This window comes from Amblyomma maculatum, chromosome 1, assembly GCF_055883805.1.
Source record: "Amblyomma maculatum isolate TAMU_Amacu chromosome 1, ASM5588380v1, whole genome shotgun sequence".
Lineage (NCBI taxonomy): Eukaryota > Metazoa > Arthropoda > Arachnida > Ixodida > Ixodidae > Amblyomma > Amblyomma maculatum.
Window position 1 is genome coordinate 40365643 of NC_139344.1, and position 21090 is coordinate 40386732.

The window sequence follows — 21090 nt, forward strand, 5'->3', positions numbered from 1 at the left end:
ACGACCACAGCCTGCGTTGTCACCAAATCAATTGACTAATGTGAGCGGTTTCTGGTAATTCTTAGGAGGTTGTTCGTTTATTTGCACCTTGATATAGTTAGGATACTTTTGCTGGCCCTTCAAAGTTCGAATTTACGAGGTGCTACTCTAATTGCCTGTTAAGGCACTTATGAAGCTAACTTTCCCTGTAACCTTGCTTGCCCTGAAATTGTGCTGTGACATTTAACAGTTTTTGTCTAAGGGTTAAATAAATATTCATGCTTGACTATGTGCTAACTGTTAAAAAGAATGAAATGTGCCATTCTGGCGTACAATATTTGGTGCTTTATTCAGTATAGTAGTTTGTAATGTATTTTTGCCATTACAGGCACATGAGCGTTAAAACCAGCAGTCTGCAAGGCAAGGTGAAAGACTCAATCCACCAGCTGCTCCTCCAGACGCCCTCTGTTGGATGTACCCCTGCAGACAAAAGTAAATGGAGCACGCTTTTTCTTTCTATTATTTTTCACACATTGCATAATTGAAAGTGGCAGTCGTAGTATGAGCGATGCGGTACTGGACGCCAGTGCCTTTTCACTACGACAGATATTGTTTTCTTATCCCCAGTGTAGAAGGTGTGATTTTAATCTGAATAGAAAAGTGTGCTCCGTTTACTTATGTCCGCACCTGTACCAGTGCCGGCACCTGTGTGATTATGACCGCATCACAGACAACTACGCTGCTTGTTGAGTGAATAGAATTTTTCGATTGGTACTTTCTGGTGTTTCTCGCTTTTTGTAGCTTCCATAATGTAACCAAATTTTGTTGAATCACAAAATTTTAGAATACGGTGGGCTTGATGTGCACATGGTTGTTTAATGCCTGTCTAAAGAATAGGATGTCTGAATGCACTGAGAACTTCTTTTACGTAGGGATTACCGATGTTTTATTACAATCTGGCTCTGTGATTACAAGAAATACAATTGGATGGGTCTGCTGCGTAGCAGCTCAAGTCCTCGTAGTGGTGTGTTTCAGAAGTCCAGTCCAGGAATGCCAGTTGCAGTTCTGACTTGCTTTCTTTTGCCTTTTTCAGTAGTATTTGTCATTTTTACAGCTCATCCGGGCATTCCATTCAAATGTGGATAACCAGGACTAGATGTTTTGTGCTTGAAGTCCCATCTTTTTGCAAACTTCTTCAATTCTTAGCTCGCAAATCGAGGCCCGTTGTCACTCACTAGCATTCTTGGGATCCCGTTCTAGCAAAGTGAGCTTTCAGCCTGAGGATCACTTGGTTTGACATTGTCACCTTCATTTGATCCACTTCCTAAAATGTGCTGAAGTAATCAACTGCAACAAGAAAGTTCTCTCCTTTATGCTCGAAGATGTCGCACCCAACTCACTTCCACGGATAACTCTGTTCTGGATGAGGGATGAGTCTCTCGCTGCTGGGAATGCACATGCTTTTGACACTCTTCACATCTTGCAATGTAATCCTCCAGTTTTGCATTCACCCTCAGCCAGAAAACACACTCGCAAGCGTGCCGAAGACAGCTCTCTATTTCGATGTTCGATGAGAGAAGTTTGTGTGTAATTTCATGATGCCGAGACATTGGGACAAGCAGCCACAATCCCTTGTAAATGAGCTCCTTGTCCACTGTGAGTTCATCTTAGAATGTAGAGTACACATGCATGTCTTGCAACATTTGATGCTTTTCTCACGGCCATCCTAACAAGATGACTGATTTTATCTTTTGCAGGAAGTCATTTTTCTTTTCTGCTTCACAAATTTTTTCCAAGGTTCCCTTGTGCACTGGCACGTAGTTGACGATGTTGATGCTTTCTAGTTCACTTTCACAGTCTTTGTTAAGAAGGAACGCCCTTGATATCAAGTCAGCTAGAAGTCGTTCTTTCTCTGGTAGGTGCTCAACGGTGATGTTGTGCCTTTGCTTTTGGAGTATCATAACTTGCAGCCATCTTGACACTTGATCTAGTCAAAAATCATGATGGACTGAAGAGGTTTGTGGTCACATGATCGTTGTTGCTGTTCCGAAAGTTTACCAACGAAATTTTCTGCAATGCAGAAACGATCGCTAGCATTTCCTTTTCATTTGGGCATAGCGGCCTGTCGGCGTTAGTGCTTTGCTGATGAAAGATATAGGTTTGTTTTTTTGAATGAGAGACACTCCAAGCCTGAGGTCACTAGCATCACATTCTATTTCAGCCGGCTCTCGGGTGTAGAATTATGCTAGATTAGGAGCTCTTTTGAATCTTTTGCCTTATGGAACGCCTGTTCTTGCTCTTCTCTCCAAATGCACAGTGTGCCTTTCACTATAAGCTTTCTCAGTTGTTCCAACACTAGTGAAATTGTGGGCAGGAATCCGGAGAGGTAGTTAATTATTCCACAAAAACGCTGCACGCCTTGGACATCAGTTGATTGAAGTATTTCTTTTTGAATTGCCTTTGTCTTATCTGGATCCACTTTCAGTCCTTTTGCCAGTACGTGTCCCAGGAAAACTGTTACGGTTGTACGAAGTCATGCCTTGTTCTTGTTGAAACATAGACCCATCTGTCTGCATTGCTGAAGAAGCGCCCTTTTCAATGTCACCTACTCCAGAGACAAGTATGTCGTCTACTATGCACAAAATTCCATTGAGGCCTTCAAGTGCCATTTGCAGTTTTTTCTGGAAGGTTTCACTACTGACTGCTAGTCTAAATAGCATGCGAAGCCATTGATGTCGACCGTTCGGCATTTGAAATGTGGTCTTGAGGAGGTTTGATTCTGTCGAACCTCGCTATAACGAACACAGATATAGCCAATTATTAGATAAAACAAACTAAAATCAAAGTTTGGTTGGTCTATGGGTTTATTTCTATGGGAGTTCTTTCTGTACAACGAAAGAAAATTTTCAAAATTTGGCTCTAGATCAGTTATAAAGAAGCAGTTTTTTTTTGCATTAAAACGGCGAAAAATGCGTAATGGAGCCGGAAAAACATCAAGAAATGCAATTTTTTAATAAATCCAATCGCCCGCCGCAGAAGTGTTTTAAATCGCCCGCATGTTCGCATGCCGTGTCATCTAGCGACAGCGGCAAAAACTAGCGCCAACGGCCCATGGCCTCCGAGATCACACCTCTGCGCGCGGTGACCTTGGAGGTGATGAACACGGCCGGGCTCTAGCGTTGCCGCCACCGCCGCTGCTCGAGTCCGGCAATGCAACGTCTGACAGGCATGTGGCTGGCATGTCATCACCATTGCCTCGTCATGGCTGCTGTGCCTCTGCCACTGCGACCGACCCGTGCTCGTCCGCTACACTCCCAGAGTTCGTTGGCTCCGTTGCGCAAAATGTGCGCGGAGTTAACGTCCCTTCTTAGTATTCATTTTTGCCCTCCAGCGTGGAACGAAAAGCGAGATTTCATGCTTTTACCAAGCTTTTAATTTTTCAAAAATGTGCATTTTCGCACCTTTGTGTTGTCTATATAAGTGCACATTTTTTTTTCATTTCATTAGTAAACTTATTTACAGAAATTTGGGCGCTCACTTTTGTAACAAATATCAGATATAACGAACAAATTTTCGTGCCCTGTACTACTTCGTTTCAACAAGGTTCAACTGTACCGCCTGTATGCCTCTTGTAGGTCCAATTTTGAAAACCTCTTTACTTTCACAAGCTCTGGCAAGGCGTCATTGAGAATGGGCAGTGTGTGGCATTCTCATACCAATGCTTCATTTAGCGTTTGTGGATTAACACACTCTCGTCACCATTTTTCTTTTTTACCATTACCATATTTTACCATTTTATCACCGTTACCATTCAGCTCACCCACTCTGTTGGCTCAGTAGTCATTTTTATTAATCCTCTTGTCTTCTTGCTTTACACAGTTTCTTCCAATTGTGGTTTTGGACTGACAGGCACCCTGTAACTTGTTACAGCTATTGGGGTTGTGTCTTGTTTAATTACCTGATGCACTTTTTCCCCCTATGTCCCTTAGTGTCCCTAGTGCTTCCCCAAAGATGTCTGGATATTTTTCCACTTATATGCCTTCTGAAGTCTTGTGGAGCGTCAACTGTAGCTACCACGTCATAGTCTATTGTTGCAAGACTTAGCACCTTCTGCTGTTTTCCTTCCAATTAGAGATGTGAGCTCATCACTAACAACTACAAATTCCAGGACATGTTCCTCACCATTTCTAGCAGTGACCTCAAGTTTGGCTTTGCCTTTCGAGCAAACTTTGCTTCCGTTCCGTGTCCGCAGCGTTGTTGAGCTCGCTCACAGCGACTGTGGTTGGGTGTGTTTGGCTGTAATCACATCAACTGCTTCTCCACTGTCTGCTTGAAACTTCTTTTTCTTCCCTTTTTGTTACTGTTTGCTTCTGGGAGCATGTAGGTTGAGTTGGGCTTTTCACTGTTTAATGCTTAAGGTACTCTTTATCAGTGGCATCGATAGCACCACCCACACCCAGTGTGGAGGCGCGGTACCTCCCCACCCCCTCTTCCCGCATTTTAAGCACCGAATCACAGCCTCCTTTCTACCTCCTCTGTCTTCGTGGTTTACTTTGAAGTCAAGTTTGCTCTGCACCCAACTACGCAGTGCAAGTGAAGTGGTATTTTTTTTTTTCCTTTTTAGTACTATGACTCAGAGATTGTGCCCAACGACTGAAAAATCACCAAAATATCACATCAAAGCACATATTTCCGTAAAAAGCAGTGAGCATCTCTAGGCTCATTTTTTTTTTAACCCTTTCTAATTTCCAATTTTAACAATGACTGCTTTTTTCAGAAAAAAAAAAGAAGTAAAAACCGCATAATGCACTGCTTGAGCACCCTCGGGTACATTCACTCACAATTACCGTTTTAAAGCACCTGGCCTTGCTAAAGGTGCCACCCTTCTCATTATTTTTTTTCCTAGTCTGCATGTTGTGATCAGACTTGCCATTCCACTGAGCAACAGGCATTCCGTGCCTTTCGGCATTTTGAAAGTGTGAGGTGGATGTGTGATTGGGCTGAAGAGTGAGAAAGACAGGAGATAAATAAACAAGACAAAAGTCTGCCGGAGAGATGCTGCCAGCTATCCTCGCTTGGGAAATGAGAGTGAACTGCACATACACAAAAAGGCGATGCGGTGGCGCGGCCGCCGCCGGGTGTCGTCTAGCACGTTCCCGCGCAGGGGTTTGCGATGGGTATCGGGTTAATGCTAGTGTTTCCAGGGTACACGTATGTACACAGGCCTGGTCCAACGTAAAATGGCATAGACTCTCTGGCCTAAACTAAGGCATGTGTTTTCAAGCACTCACAACAGAATAATTCGTTCTACGACAAGATCACATTTGTCAGTCAGTGTCTCAGTGGCACCAATGCGCGCCTTTTTGCATCTTTACACAGTAATTCGTTCCGCCCCCCGCTCCTTCCTCCCTCTCACTGCCAAGCTGCACCACCCTGAGCAGTCTGCACCCGGTGCAGACAGCTTCCCCTGCACCCCCCTCGCGACACCACTGCTCTTCATCACTATCAACCTCCAGACTAGCTATTACCCTTGCTACCTTTGCATTTGCTGCGAAGTGGTTCTGCTATTTGCACTTCTTGTACTCTTGCTTCCAAGCTAAGCAGACTATTACTTTTTTTTTGCATTCATGTTTCCTTTCGTACTACTTTCACTTTGGAAGGCTCATCACCGATGCAGATTTGCCTTCTTCTTTCAGGCTTTTACTGTCATTGTTGTGACGGTTATGCTTCTTTACAGCATGGACTTCGATGTTGCTTGCAGCTAGCTAAGCCTCCTGAGCAAGACACACTTTGATAACTTTCTCAAGGTCTGGGTCATTGAGCTTTAGGATGTTCGCTTGTGCTGTCCTGTCATTAATTCCACAAATGGTCTGGTCGTGGATCAGTTTTGTCTTGTTCATTCTCGGACCAGCAGTCGTGCGCTTTCAGTTTCAGGCTACTGAGAAAATTATTGGATTGCTCTTCCCGGTGCTGCATTTGTGAGTGGAAGACATATCGCGAGTGCATTTCATTTTGCTTCAATAGAATGTGCGCATCGAGAAGGCGTATAACGTGTGTAGTCAAATCTTGGGTGGGGTGATGCTTCTATTGCTACTTGCCAGTCGGGTGCTGCTTTCAGATACAGCGTGGAGCTCTGCTTGAAGGCTTACCGTTATCCCACTGCATTGCCAGTAGAGTCGAATTTCGCAGGTTGTGGAATCTTCTCTATATTCGTGGCACTGATGGTAGTTTTACACTTCTGACACCATGTTTTGTGCCTGTCTAATTTAGGGTGGCTGAATAAACTGGGGATTTCTTTTATGTGGGGATTACAGCAGTTTTATTCGTGTCTAGGCTACATGGGGTGTGGTTGCAATTAAGGAATACCAGGATGGGTCTGCTGTATAGCATCTCAAGAGGCAGCACCATGCAAAACAAGTCATCTGCTCTGTGTTCATGAGGTTGAAGAGGAAGAATGTGGCCGGTGGGCCGGTGCGTTCAGTGCACTGTTTGCAGGGCTCGCAACTGGCTGCTTTGACTGCAGAAAGATGTGTCACTGTATAGTTCCATATAGGCTTTGCCAGATTTCCGCGTTTTGTTTTTGCCACCAAGCAACCATGTACCACTGTGAAGCCAACCTGACAGGCACTTCGGCTGTATTGCACCATCCCTCGTGAGGACGCCGTGCCACGATGCGTACGAGCTGTAGCGATGGTGGCAATAGGACAGCCAAAGTAATCACATCTCGTCTGCTTTCCAGTCTTGCTGCTCGACTCCTACAAAGACGACGTGTGGCTTTGCTGCACAACTTGCCTTCTTCGTGGCACCTTCGCACAACTCTGGCAATGTCTATATAATTACTCAATGTTGCTGGTGCATCTGGCGCCATCTATGGGAGCTTCTTGTAGCAATAGGTACCATGTAGAGCTTAATTGAATTCATTTAACCTTGAAACATAATTTCTTTTTGAGCACTTTGTGATTCTGTATAGAATACTTTGTTTTCCTACATTTTTCGTACCCAAGTACTAGGAGCCCTGGATGCAGAAAATAACATTAATGAGTTGAACAGGTGGCAGAGTGGTATCATTTCTCTTCTGGTTTAAACAGTATAGGCTTGGTCGAATGCAAGAAGATACATTCAAGCCCTCTTACTTCATTATATCTTAGTGCTTGTAGTGGGCAGACCTCCTGTATTATAGTATCCCGTTTTTTGAGAGACATCATGTATGGGTGACATTGGTAACTTAGGATAAAATATCTTTGAACTTTGATCAAGAAACCCACTTATAAAAGACATTATATGTTAACTTGTGGGTCTCCTTGTGCATTCCTTGCACCGTGCCACAATGCGCAACCCTTGCCGCCCCTCTGCAGTTGCTATTGTTTTGGCACTGTACTTATAGCTGACACATATCACCTCCATGGCTTCGATGCTCAGAAAATTTACAGTGAAGACCTTGGAGAATGTACAGCTGAACCTGAGACGAGTTTATTTCTCCCAAAGGCAGCGATGAACAATGGGCATATCTAGCATATATATATAATATGCTAATTCAAGAAGAGAACATGCGTAAAGAAGCTCACCTCCAGTCCACTCCTCAGGCACTCTAAGTAGGTGCGCTCTTCATTGGTGGTGTGAGGTGCACTGTTTGCTGCTATATGGGGCTCATTTTGTTTTGATTAGGTGTCCAATTTTTATGACGAGTTTACTTAACAGAGTGACACAGGACAGAAGGCTTAAAGTTTTGTGATTGACAATCCGTAAATAACAAGATTTAGGTACCTTGCTTATCTCGCAGGTGATTTTTCTCAAAATATTTTGCTTGTTCTTATGACTTCAAGTTACCAAGGTCAGAGTGCAGAAAAAACTTGCCAACATATGCAGCTGCATTGCAAAAGAAACCATATGGCATTTTGATGTTATGTAAAGCTTATATAAACTGCTACTTTTGCCGCTAATAAGCTTTGACAGCAAGCTATAGACTTCTTTTCTGAAACTTGTAATCACTGATTGAGTACATAAACACAGCAAGAGATTGGTAAGTAGTGGAAACATGAAATCATGCTTAAAAGACACTCCTTCTTATAGACAAAAACTCATCTTAAGTACTTGTCTGTTACAAAAAAATTCTACAGCCTCCTGCCACATTTTTTAAAGTGTTGGAAAGAGACTCATCAGCAAGGGCTGTGCAACTGCAATGTTAGCGATAACAGTTCAAATGCGATCATTAGCGATGCCTCACAACTTTTCCCACTTTATTGTTTTGTAATCCTTGAACTTCATCCATGGTGCCTTTATTGACCCATACTTCTGCAGTGTGTGCCATCATTTGCACAGGCAGTCATTTCTTGAAATGCCACAAGTTGGAAGAAAATCGGCATTCTTTGAGCATTGTTTCACCGTTATCACCACTGGATTAATATACGTCGCTAATGAATCCTCTTCATCTTCGAAACAGCGTTCATCCAGGACTCAAAATCCTCTTTTTTTTTTTTATAGATTTGTGGGCTTGCTGATACACTATTTTTATGACAGATCAGGTGTCCTGCAAGGTCGCTTATACGGCTGCTCTTACTATGAACTACTGTCTTTCTTTTTTTTTTTATACCAGTTGATGGTAACGTACCTTGTGTGCTCACCACAAGTCAGAACTTCAAGTGCATTTGAAAGGTAGGCAATCTGGTGCACAGTTGGTCAAACAGCGGTACATTTGGCTAGTTAAGCTAGCAAAGTGTTGAGGTCAAGTACTTTTGAAGGCTCTTAAATTGTTGCAAAGGCCACAGTTGGTATCACAGGCTTGGGACAGCTGCACCAATTGCACCATTTTGATAAAAATACTGTCTCCTGCACTATGCTGTGCCAAGAGCATTAAATTGACCGAATTTGCACTAGCTAGCACGAAAAAGGCCAGGCAAGTACAACACAACTTTTTCCCTTTATATTGCGGCTTCCAGAGGAGTGAACATTCAAAATGGTTTGTGATACTATTGCTATTCTATTTGCACCGCATTTTAGTTTTTGATCAATGTGAATATTAGTGAAATTAGAGAATTTTTCATGTCTGAAATTGAAGCCAGTCGTCATGGGTACCAAACGACGCTCACTGGTTGCAGTACAACTTAATTAACTGGCTTATCTTTCATGGAATCGACGTGTGTGGTAACGGTAGATAGCAAGAAAGTGATGTTTTGACGGCATTGAGAGCCAGTGTGGCAGCACATCATAGTGTTATGGCATGGTGCAATCAATGAGTGGCGATGAATGGCAAAGAAGGCGAACAGGTGCCAGTGCTGCTTTCATTTTCGATCACTGCACAACGATTGCACGGCACCTGTGGAATGCATCTTGAGAGCATCGTTGAACTGACAAGGCAAAATTCTTGTTAATTCAACCCTCGTTAATTTGGACTGGGGCATGCACAGGCACGGCGATGATTGGAGCCCTCCACTTCCAAAGTGCTGCGCAGCGGCATACTTCCAGTTTCTTTTACTTCACGCCATCCTGCGGCTGCAATCTGGTGCATGTGTCGGCCAGTTGTGCCATTTCTAACGCTGCTTGTCGCATCAGTAATCTTTTAGTTTTATTTGTGGATGGTATAACGCGTTCTAGCTCACACCTATGCATATTCCCCTTGCTTCCATCCATGTGCTTCTTCCAGTTCGCTTGTGCTTGGTGCATGATAGCCTGAGCTGCTTATGCACCACTAAAACTAACACAATACTCTTCCAGTACGCTTAAACCACGCCAATTATGCGCTCTTTATGTTCCGTGTTGTGAAGTATCCTCAAAACATGACGATGCCATTTGTAAGCAGGCACTACTTCTACGACTTGCATTGCGAAGAGGGTAGCGATTTTACGATTTTAGTGACGGTTTGACCAGATGCTATAAAATGCCACAAGTTGCTACAAAATTATTACATTTCTGTTCCATAGCTGCTCCAGAACGCTCATTTTCTGTTGCATAGCTGCTCCAAAACGCATATTTTTTTGCTCCAAGGACTCCAAAACCTGTTTTCTTTGTCCCATACCTGGTGTCATCATCTGTGTATTTCGTGAAGCGCAGTTTGCAGCCTTCTCATGAATTGTCTAGCTGACATGTGTTGTTTGTTAACAAGCACAAAAATATGGCAATGAAGAAGGTTTTCTCTCTTATTGCGTCTTTGCCTCCTTGTGGCAATATACTGTTTTTTTTTCTTTTTGCTGCAAAAAAAAAACCTTCATTAGAGAGTGCACACTTGTGTTGTTGTCACTTTCTTCCTCGTCATTCTTTCTGTGCTCGTTAGTGATAAAGTTTTCTGCCTGGTGTATGACTACGGATATTTAACCGCATAAAAGTTCCGCTTTTTTCGGTACCAGAAGATGTCTAACAGCTTCAACTATGGCAGCCTGCATAGCAAGAAAGGAATGAGCTATACAGTCAACAGACTATGTTTGTGAGGGATATTTTGAACCCAGGTTTATGTCCAGTACATGGACGGCAAAGTAAAATGGGCGTGTGCTGTAAAGCGTGCCGCGTTGCTAGCAACGAAAGAGGTCCGCATGATATCCTCTGTCTGCCTTGCCTACCTCTCAAAGACTTCGAAATGTAGATAGCCACCCGCCCTAAAGCAGCCCCTGGAACTGAAAAAACAAAAGATCATCAATCCTTATGCATCGTGGCAGCAGTGGTGTAACGTGACTGTTTGTGAAATTGATCTTTACAGGCCATGCAGGCCATCTTATAGAGCATGCGACGAGAGCCAATGCATGTGGCAAAGAGTTCAGCGTGGTGAGATGGACATCACAATGAGAGAAGCAAGCTACGCAGAGCAGTGGGCTTTCCAAGGTCAGAAGTTATATACCAACTTATGACTGGTTTCTGACGCGAGAGGTGGGCACAGGCATTTGACGCATCAGATTGATTTGCATGATGATGGCATCTAGTGTGTATAACGGGGCTGAGATGGCACTGTTCTGGTTGAAATATGTTTAAACAACTGTAACATAAGGTCAAATATGCCACAAATACTGACGGCAGAGATGTGCAGTCATGCACAAAAGTGGAGAGACCAGACCAGCTCCCGTGCTCACGCACTGATTGTACAAGTGCAGTATTAACTGAAACGAATAAATTGTGCTTCCCCTCATTGGAGTCCAATCTGCATGTTAGCACGCATGCACAAAGTATACCTAAGCTTTGCGCTTGAAAAACACGTGCCAACTGCGGAATCAGCGCCAGGTGAAGTAACATGCAGCAACGGAGTGTGAAAGGCTATCAGGTCAAGCGAGCAGAAGCACAAAGCTTTCCCATGGGTACCCAATCAATACAGACAGGTTGAGAAGTCCTGTGTCATCACTGCTCTATACTCTGCTGACTCCATGTCACAGTTGTTTGATGACATCATGTCACTGTCGATGGGCTTTCAAAACAGATTATTTGCCTGGCTTCTACATATTTAATGCTTTGACTGTTGAATATTCCGTAAAAAATTCACCACCAGTGTAAATTTATATATATATATATATATATATATATATAGGGGAAATCAGGGTGCTCGCTATAATACATGAAGGAAAGAAGCCAACAGTCGGCGAGGTCAAGGAAAGCATTGGGGATTATGTTTTGTCCTTTTTTTTTAATTTTTACTTGGATAATCACAGAAAATGAGTAATGTAATCTGCTTAGGGGAAATATAGTTAAACACAAAGTAGAAGAAAAAACAACGTGCCGGTGGTGGGGACCGAACCCACGACCTCCGAATATCTGCGTCCAGTGCTCTTCCAACTGAGCTACATCGGCCGTTGTCCCCCCTGCTACTTTCTCGGGTATTAATGTTGCACGGCCGCTCAATGGAGGCGCACTTGGTGCAGCCCGTCGCGTCGCGCCTCAATGGCTGGGGAAGCGCGTATTGGGAGAAGTTACAGTTTCCGCCGTCATTCTCCGCGGCGGCGCCACCACTCCAGGACAAGGCGCCGCCGGCACGGACGAGCAGACGACGCGGAAGGAGCGCGCTGGCTGGGTTGGCCTGTGTTATCGTTTTGACTACTCAGCATAACCGCGTGGTTCTGATAGTTCTGCATGCGTGTCATCGGTGCCTGTGTCAACAGCGTCCTAAGCGTATGCAGCACCATGCCAGGCAACTGCTGTGTGCCGCTGTGCACCACGAAAAGATCGGTTACCATGAGTTCCCGTGCGATTCACAACGTCGAGCAGCATGGCTGAAAAACATATCTCGGTAGGACTAGGATGGAAAAGGAAGCCGGTGGGAGTCGAGTGACAAGTCACTGGTATACTCACTGCACTTCGCAGATGACGATTACAGGAAGAACATAAAACTGAAGATCCTGCTTCATTCAGCTGTCCCCTCCGTGTTCCCGAACTGCCCACATTACAAGTTAAGTTACTCACGCGGGCTCATGTTGAGCCAAACAACCTTGAAAAAAATTAATGTGCGCAGGTCAATAGCTTTATTTTCCCCACTTGTTATAGCTACACTTCATTTCCTCCTGGACAACCCCCCGTGTCATCCTGAAGCATGTGTGTTTCAAGATAGCTGCGCCACGATCACTTTTATGACGATATCAAAATGGTATGCCTTGCCCAACATCGCATAAGTGAAGCCATGGAGACACCAAGAGGAGCCGCTCTATTTGTTAGATGACGAGGGACTCTCTTGGTTAGAGTTGGACTTTACCATATCGAAGACATTCAGGTTCAAGGAGGCACGTCGAAGCAAAGGCTAACCAAACAAACGTACAAAGCAACAATCATGACAACCAGATCCACAGTGGCGCAAATTAAGTACCTTCTTGATCACATCAAGTATCTTACAACAATGCCTTCTGTGTGCCTTACTAGTGCATTGCATTTAACCGAATCTTATTTTCAGCTTCCGATACGCCCTAAAGCAGGCTCCGAAAGCGGGTCTATATTATCACTTTTTAGCAGGCTAAGGCAATTCAAAGGCGGGAACGACAAAGTTGACGCAAGGGCTGCCGTTTTCACCTCGGAGAAAATACTGAAGGTACCACTAGCGAAAAAAAAAATATCGACTGAGATTATACACATTTTGCCATGCTTTGTGCAGGTTAGCAACTTGCAAGCATCATGTGTGCAAATGCACCTATCAAATATAGGCAGCTATAAAACTTGGCATTCGTGATTATGAAAGTCGTACCTTGCCAACTGCCATATATCACGTCTGCTGCGAGAGAGTTTTCGAGTCAGCTTGGATTCATTCATGCGTGGTGTGAACCAGCAGCTGAGATAGAGTTAGCACCGATTGCATTCTTGGCTGGTTACCTTGCACGTCCATTTGAAGAGAAAGTATGAATATTTTTACAGAATCTCATGAAACATTTTTATTTATTCTGTTTTCAGTGCCTGCTCGTGTTTTCATTATTTATATAGTACCAAAGTTTAAATAACTTCTAGTGCTTACTTTAGAGTGTCAATAATTTTATTTTATTAGTCCCCATCCATTTATTAACTTTGTGCCTTGTGATTCCTGCAAAACCCTGGACTTACCAAACTTCTTGATGATGGACGCCTAAGGTATCAGAAAATCATGCACATTTGTTAGCAAGGTGATGAAGTGCCCGCAGGTCATAATTGAAGCAGCAAGCTATGCAACATGTTAATTTCATCCCGTCTTCCCTATTTTGTGCAATTTCCGGAGTTGATTTGCGAGAGAGAAGACCGCAGTCACAGTAAGGACCTAACCAAACTAATGCGACCACTGCTGACCAACTGGACAGGCAACATCAATCAGACAGTGAAAAAAATCACGCTTGCACATAAACCTTTTTCGAGAAAAGTTCTTCGCATGTAAAATAAGCTTGCGTGTCTTTTGTGCATCACGCGGCTTCATAATCAAACGAGAAAAAAATTGCCTGAGCGTGCGGGCGTGTCGTTGAACTGGCTGTATTGTGTTGCTTCTTTTGCAACAGTTTGTGTTAGCTGGTATGTTTTGGTGGTGGTACCCACTTGAATATTATTTCCAGTGAAAATAGAGGAACAGGCTGAACAATAATGTTGAACGCTACATCCTGAATTGTAAGTTTCCAGAAAAGTGCACGCAGAATAATGACCCCAAACCATGTCCCGATTTCAAGATTGCAAAATCTACTACGTTCTTACAGTGGTTGAAACGCAACTAATGGGTGCGCACTCAGCGAAGCACACGACTGTCTCGTTCTCGTTGTAAACGGAAGACCACGAATGACTTGGAAAAGCCTAGGGATGATGACTTGCCGCTATCACCTTATCAATAGCAAACTTGCACATAGCATCACATACTGTGTGAAACGCCGCTCATAATCCTAAATTGAGCAAGCGCCGACCACGCGGACGCCGAAACGAAAGCACACCCATGGCCGCTGCGCGCAGCTCTCCGCCCGGACTCGTCCCGGAGCGGTGGCGCCGCAGCGGTGGCGATGAGAACTAGGCGCAATACGGCTCTTCTGGGCGACGCGACGGGCCGTACCCAAGTGCGCCTCCATCGAGCGGCCGTGAATGTTGTCTGTATACGAACCTTGAGAGTGTTCACCAGCGCCACCCTCAACCAGTGCAGCGGACGTGAAACGTCCTGTGTTACCGCCAACGTCACGTAGAACGTGATCAAGAGCGAGGGCGAAAGCTGTGCTAGAACCCTCTTACGCTACCTATGGCTTCAAGACTGCCAGAACCGAGACCCCGTAAGCTACAAGCAGATCAATGAAGGGGAAATGAGGGTGCTCGTTATAATACATGAAGGAAAGAAGCCAACAGTTGGCGAGGCCAAGGAAAGCATTGGGGATTATGTTTTATGTCTTTTTTTTTAATTCTTACTTGGATAATCACAGAAAATGAGTAATGTAATCTGCTTAGGGGAAATATAATTAAACACAAAGTAGAAGAAAAAACAACGGGCTGATGGTGGGGACCGAACCCACGACCTCTGAATAGTGCGTCCGGTGCTCTTCTAACTGAGCTACATCGGCCGTTGTCCACCCTGCTACTTTCTCAGGTATTAATGTCTGTATACAAACCTCGAGAGTATTCACCAGCGCCACCCTCAACCATAGTGGCGGACGTGAAACGTCCTGTGTTACTGCCAACGTCACGTAGAACGTGATCAAGAGCGAGGGCGAAAGCTGTGCTAGAACCCTCTTACGCTACCTATGGTTTCAAGACTGCCAGAACCGAGACCCCCGTAAGCTACAAGCAGATAAATGAAGCGGAAATGAGGGTGCTCGTTATAATACATGCAGGAAAGAAGCCAACAGTTGGCGAGGCAAAGGAAAGCATTGGGGATTATGTTTTATGTCTTTTCTTTTTTAATTTTTTCTTGGATAATCACAGAAAATGAGTAATGTAATCTGCTTAGGGGAAATATAATTAAACACAAAGTAGAAGAAAAAACAACGTACCGATGGTGAGGACTGAACCCACGACCTCCGAATATCGCGTCCGGTGCTCTTCCAACTGAGCTACATCGGCCATTGCCCCCCCTGCTACTTTCTCGGGTAATAATGTTGTCTGTATACGAACATCGAGAGTATTCGCCAGCGCCACTCTCAACCATTGCGGCGGACGTGAAACGTCCTGTGTTACCGCCCACGTCACGTAGAACGTGATCAAGAGCGAGGGCGAAAGCTGTGCTAGAACCCTCTTACGCTACCTATGGCTTCAAGACTGCCAGAACCGAGACCCCTATAAGCTACAAGCAGATAAATGAAGGGGAAATGAGGGTGCTCATTATAATACATGAAGGAAAGAAACCAATAGTCGGCGAGGCCAAGGAAAGCATTGGGGATTATGTTCTGCCCTTTTTTTTTTAATTTTTACTTGGATAATCACAGAAAATGAGTAATGTAATCTGCTTAGGGGAAATATAATTAAACACAAAGTAGAAGAAAAAACAACGTACCGATGGTGAGGACTGAACCCACGACCTCCGAATATCGCGTCCGGTGCTCTTCCAACTGAGTTACATCAGCCGTTGTCCACCCTGCTACTTTCTCGGGTATTAATGTTGTCTGTATACAAACCTCGAGAGTATTCACCAGCGCCACCCTCAACCATAGCGGCGGACGTGAAACGTCCTGTGTTACCGCCCACGTCTCGTAGAACGTGATCAAGAGCGAGGGCAAAAGCTGTGCTAGAACCCTCTTACGCTACCTATGGTTTCAAGACTGCCAGAACCGAGACCCCCGTAAGCTGCAAGCAGATAAATGAAGGGGAAATGAGGGTGGTCGTTATAATACATGAAGGAAAGAAGCCAACAGTCGGCGAGGCAAAGGAAAGCATTGGGGATTATGTTTTGTGTCTTTTCTTTTTTAATTTTTTCTTGAATAATTACAGAAAATGAGTAATGTAATCTGCTTAGGGGAAATATAATTAAATACAAAGTAGAAGAAAAAACGAGTCGATGGTGGGGACCGAACCCACGACCTCCGAATATCGCGTCCGGTGCTCAGTTGGAAGAGCACCGGACGCGTTCTAGCACAGCTTTCGCCCTCGCTCTTGATCACGTTCAACGTGACGTTGGCGGTAACACAGGACGTTTCACGTCCGTCGCTATGGTTGAGGGTGGCGCTGGTGAACACTCTCGAGGTTTGTATATAGACAACAATAATACCCGACAATGTAGCATGGGGGACAACGGCCGATGTAGCTCAGTTGGAAGAGCACCAGACGCGATATTCGGAGGTCGTGGGTTCGGTCCCCACCATTGGCATGTTGTTTTTTCTTCTACGTTGTGTTTAATTATATTTCCCCTAAGCAGATTACATTACTCATTTTCTGTGATTATCCAAGTAAAACTTAAAAAAAGACATAAAACATAATCCCCAATGCTTTCCTTGGCCTCGCCGGCTGTTGGCTTCTTTCCTTCATGTATTATAACGAGCAACCTTATTTCCCCTTCATTTATCGGCTTGTAGCTTACGGGGGTCTCGGTTCTGGCAGTCTTGAAGCCATAGGTAGCGTAAGAGGGTTCTAGCACAGCTTTCGCCCTCGCTCTTAATCACATTCTACGTGACGTTGGCGGTAACACAGGACGTTTCACGTCCGCCGCTATGGTTGAGGGTGGTGGGTGAACACTCTCCAGGTTCGTATACAGACAACATTAATACCCGAGAAAGTAGCAGGGGGGACAGCGGCCGATGTAGCTCAGTTGGAAGAGCACCGGACGCGATATTCGGAGGTCGTGGGCTCGGTCCCCACCATCGGCACGTTGTTTTTTCTTCTACTTTGTGTTTAATTATATTTCGCCTAAGCAGATTACATTACTCATTTTCTGTGATTATCCAAGTAAAAAGAAAAAAAAAGACATAAAACTTAATCCCCAATGCTTTCCTTGGCCTTGCCGACTGTTGGCTTCTTTCCTTCATATATATATATATATATATATATATTGTTATTGTTATTGAACTGGGATAGACATGCATGAACCTTGGGATTTTAAGTTTGGTACAAGTATGATATTGTAGTTCAAAGGCAAAATGGTGTAAATAGCTGCAGCCTTATCCCATTATAAATGTGTTAGCATGAATCTGATTTGTTAGTTTCCTCTGCATTATTTCTCTGTAGTTGATGTGTAGAGGTGCAGGCAAACTTATAACACTTGGAGTCATAGACTTCTCACTAATAAACAGCAGCATTTCCTAATGTTCTGCTTTTATTCCTGTGTTGATTTTCATTTGTAAACTCTTTGCTTGATGTCTTTCTGAAGATGGTGAGCTCTTTTGTCTGATCCTGCTGAAAAACATCAAAGGGCTCCCAAACCTTTCATAAAACTGGGTGATATCTTTAATGCTAACTGAGGCTTGATATCCTTGATTTCTGGAAAAACGTGTAATACTGTTTGTTTAGGTAGCTTTAGATATACCTTTTCTTCAAATGAGGCCCAGCAGACTTATTCTTGTATTTGTAATCTCTAGGCCCTGTCTTAAAGCAGTACGCCACCATCAATACTATTTTTATTGCTGTGGCTATGGCATAGCACTGATATATTTTATTCTCTTCTTATTAATCTCTTACTCGAGTGGCAACTTGAACACAGAGGCCAAATTTATGAGTCGTCCTTGGACAGAGTTCGTTCAGGTGGCCTGTGCTCCCCCTTAAATCTGCCCCTGCTTGTACAGTCTTGTGAAACCTAGCAGCATCCATATATAGACCATCAATTTGTTTTCATTTGTCATTCTGGGGCATTGTTATGAAATCCATATCATGCAGGCATGCCAAAATGTGCAACAATATTTCAGTAACTATCTGGCATTCATACTGATACTCTAGGTAATGTATCAGGAACTTAGGTTGTCAGCTTTTGTTTCTGTTTTGTGTGACTATAATCCTTGTCATTATAATGTCACCTATAGCACTGGGGGTAAACAAATAACTTTGCTTTTATCTCTTGTACAGCATGAAAACTGTGCAGTGACTGCAATGGGCCACGCTGCCACGTTGGACTTCCACATGTTAAATTTCTATCTTTATTCTGGTGTTGTGGCTTGCATATATTATCAATTGCACTAACGTAAGTTACTTCCTTACAGCTGCTCTAAGTAGACAATTTCCTACTAGCCTACATGTTGATGTCGATATACCCCTGACACGCCCCGAGAGTGTCCTTGGGAAGGGTATGTGGAAACCAGTAAAATGTTGTGCAGTTTACAGAATAAAAAGGTGACTATTTTAAACGACGTTATTATTGATCACTTCTTTTCAGAGCTGGAACAATGACTTTAGAAATTTGCCTGTTAATTTAAGCCACTTGAAATGCAGGTTTCTGCCACAAATGCGTGTGTGTAATACTGCAATACTGTGGCTATGCTTTATGCTAATATACAACATCCTTTATGCTTAGTTCCTCTGCATGTGCACTATTTGTCTTGACCATTGCTGAGGGCTCATGGCAGCACAAACATTTATAAAATGCTATGTTTGATCAGAGTGGCATGTTAAAAAAGACAACATAAAAGCATTAAAATACTGAATGCCAGGTTGTGGTCAAAATGCATATGCATCTTTTGGTATTCTGCATGCGTTTTGCTGCAGTATGACCTTTCTATATAGTATATGACCTTTCTGAATGGAGATTCATATGTGCAGTGCCATCTGGAAAAAGCAACTGAGGGAAACTGGCAGTTGCCCTTGGATCTAATCAAAGTTGAGCACAGATAACTTGAATTTCATTTTCCTTTCTTTTGCAGCAGGAGCCCAGCCTGCTTTGTCCAGCTTAGGCCTGCAAGACCAGCAATGGCTGATCGAACGAGTGTGCAGGATAGTAGCTGCTCCCGGCATCCCGACCTGAGGAGGCTGCACGCAGAGGACTCGCAGAGGACTCGATCATCTCCTCACCAGTTCCGAAATATTAGGTTTCAATAAATACCTTTTTCTCCTCCACCTCGCCAAGGAAAGAGCTGTCACGGCCAATGATATTGTTACGTGGTGACAAGCAAAGAGGACAGCACAACATGGCGATAGGGTGAAGGATGATTTTATGGCTGGCCTATTGTGAAGGCTCCTCTCGCGCCACTGCCGATCTTCTTCGTAACACTTCCTGGGGCCACCGAGCGATCGTCCCGATCGGTTCGCTTGAAGTTGATGGTGACGTGACGGTGGAGATGTTCAAAGGAAAGACAGGAGTGAATGACTTGCTTGCCACCACGATGTCGATGCGTGGGTGATCCGCCTCCCCTGGAGCTCTTCAACTGTCCACCACCAAAGCGTCCATGGGACCGATGCCTCGAGGTCACGTCGGGCAGCTTGGGCGGGGGTTGCGTGTTCGTGTCCATTGGTTCCTTCGGACCATGCGGGTCTTTCAGGTCCTTCGTCTCAGTTCTGGTTGGTCTGTCTGTTCTCCTTGTCTTCAGATCTGGGCTGGGGGCTGGGTGGGGGTTGTTGGTCGGGTCTGGGCTGGAAAGGCTGGGGCAAAGCTGCTTGGCGATGTGCCTGCCTGGCCTGCTTTTTACCATGTCATTGTGTCTATTTTTGCATGCAGTTTGAACATGGATATGTTTTTAGTGTAGACCGTTTATGCACTGTTTACAACAAAGCCTAAAAATAATTGAAAATGCTGTTTTTAAGCCATGCATATTGGTATGCTTATCCACTTGGCGTGTTTTCAGAAACGGCCGTGCATTTCGCTCAGCTAGCATATATGCCTCTTGGATGGAAGTTTTTAATTGCACGCTGCTGTTCACTGCTTTGTTGTGTTAATGAAAGTAAAGCAGACAACAGGCAACTTAATCACCTGTTGCATAGCTATTGTCTACTTTGCTCCGACAACAAAGGCATTGAGCACTATTGTGTGACTGAAATTACCGTGGCACATGCTTGCTGAGCTTTTTACGAATGTTACTAGGAAGTTTTTACACCAATGGGCCCTACGAGCAATTTCCTGGAAACGTTCCAATGTCTGCCGCCGGGTGTCCGTGGGACGCGATCCAATCCCACAAACGATACTCCGACGGATATCCGCGGTGCGTATGTCGAACATGGATTTCTGTCGGACGTCCGCACCTCGAAAAAAGGCCGTCCGTCGTACATGAATGGCCGTCTGGGTCAGGCAACAATAGCTCGCCCATATATATATATCGACCACACGTACGATCCTCAACAATATTGATGTCTGAGTAAATGGATTTAGCATGCCTATAAAAGGAAATTGTAGATTTGCAGAACGGCGATGGCTGAATTCTCACTGCGGTTCTGTGTTAAGGATCGCTACGTCCAATTCTCGTGCCGATCGGGACCCAAAAATACCAGGGTTCGCGAAGGCGACACGCCCAATAGCGATGAGACGACAGGAACGTTAGGAAATCCAAACATCCTCCGCGCTCGCGTGGCTCAAGCAGCGGTCGAGTTCTATTCTTCCACACACCACAGACTGCACTCTTCTCATAACGGGGAGCGGCGGATTTTCAATGTGGCACGTATTTACCAGAATTAAAGTGCGCAGTATCACTGAATAACGTCGTCCACACACAGTGCAGAAGATCGGCCGCAACTAGGGCTCTACGGAAGTGTCCGCTCTTCGTATGTTTACATGATTATGCCGGTACCGTACAGCGATATCGAATATCTAAGCAAGGCAAAACACGCATTGACCCATTCATGGAAATTAAGTTGCGTAATCTATAGCGTGCAAAGCACGAAGGC

The 21090-nt window shown here is 44.4% G+C and overlaps 1 protein-coding gene and 1 non-coding gene across 2 annotated transcripts in view; one reads left to right on the plus strand and one right to left on the minus strand.

Annotated features, from left to right (window-relative positions):
* Nucleotides 1-19324, plus strand: part of LOC146202171 (negative elongation factor B-like) — a 52614-nt gene extending 33290 nt beyond the window's left edge. Inside the window, exons 9-11 of the mRNA XM_084587984.1 lie at nucleotides 368-471; nucleotides 10667-10788; nucleotides 19140-19324. The gene's annotated coding sequence lies outside the window, so the exon portion shown is untranslated. The remainder of the gene's footprint in view (nucleotides 1-367; nucleotides 472-10666; nucleotides 10789-19139) is intronic.
* Nucleotides 11669-11742, minus strand: TRNAL-CAG (transfer RNA leucine (anticodon CAG)). The gene has a single exon. It is a non-coding gene; the product is annotated as a tRNA-Leu (tRNA).
* Nucleotides 19325-21090: the final 1766 nt, after the last annotated feature.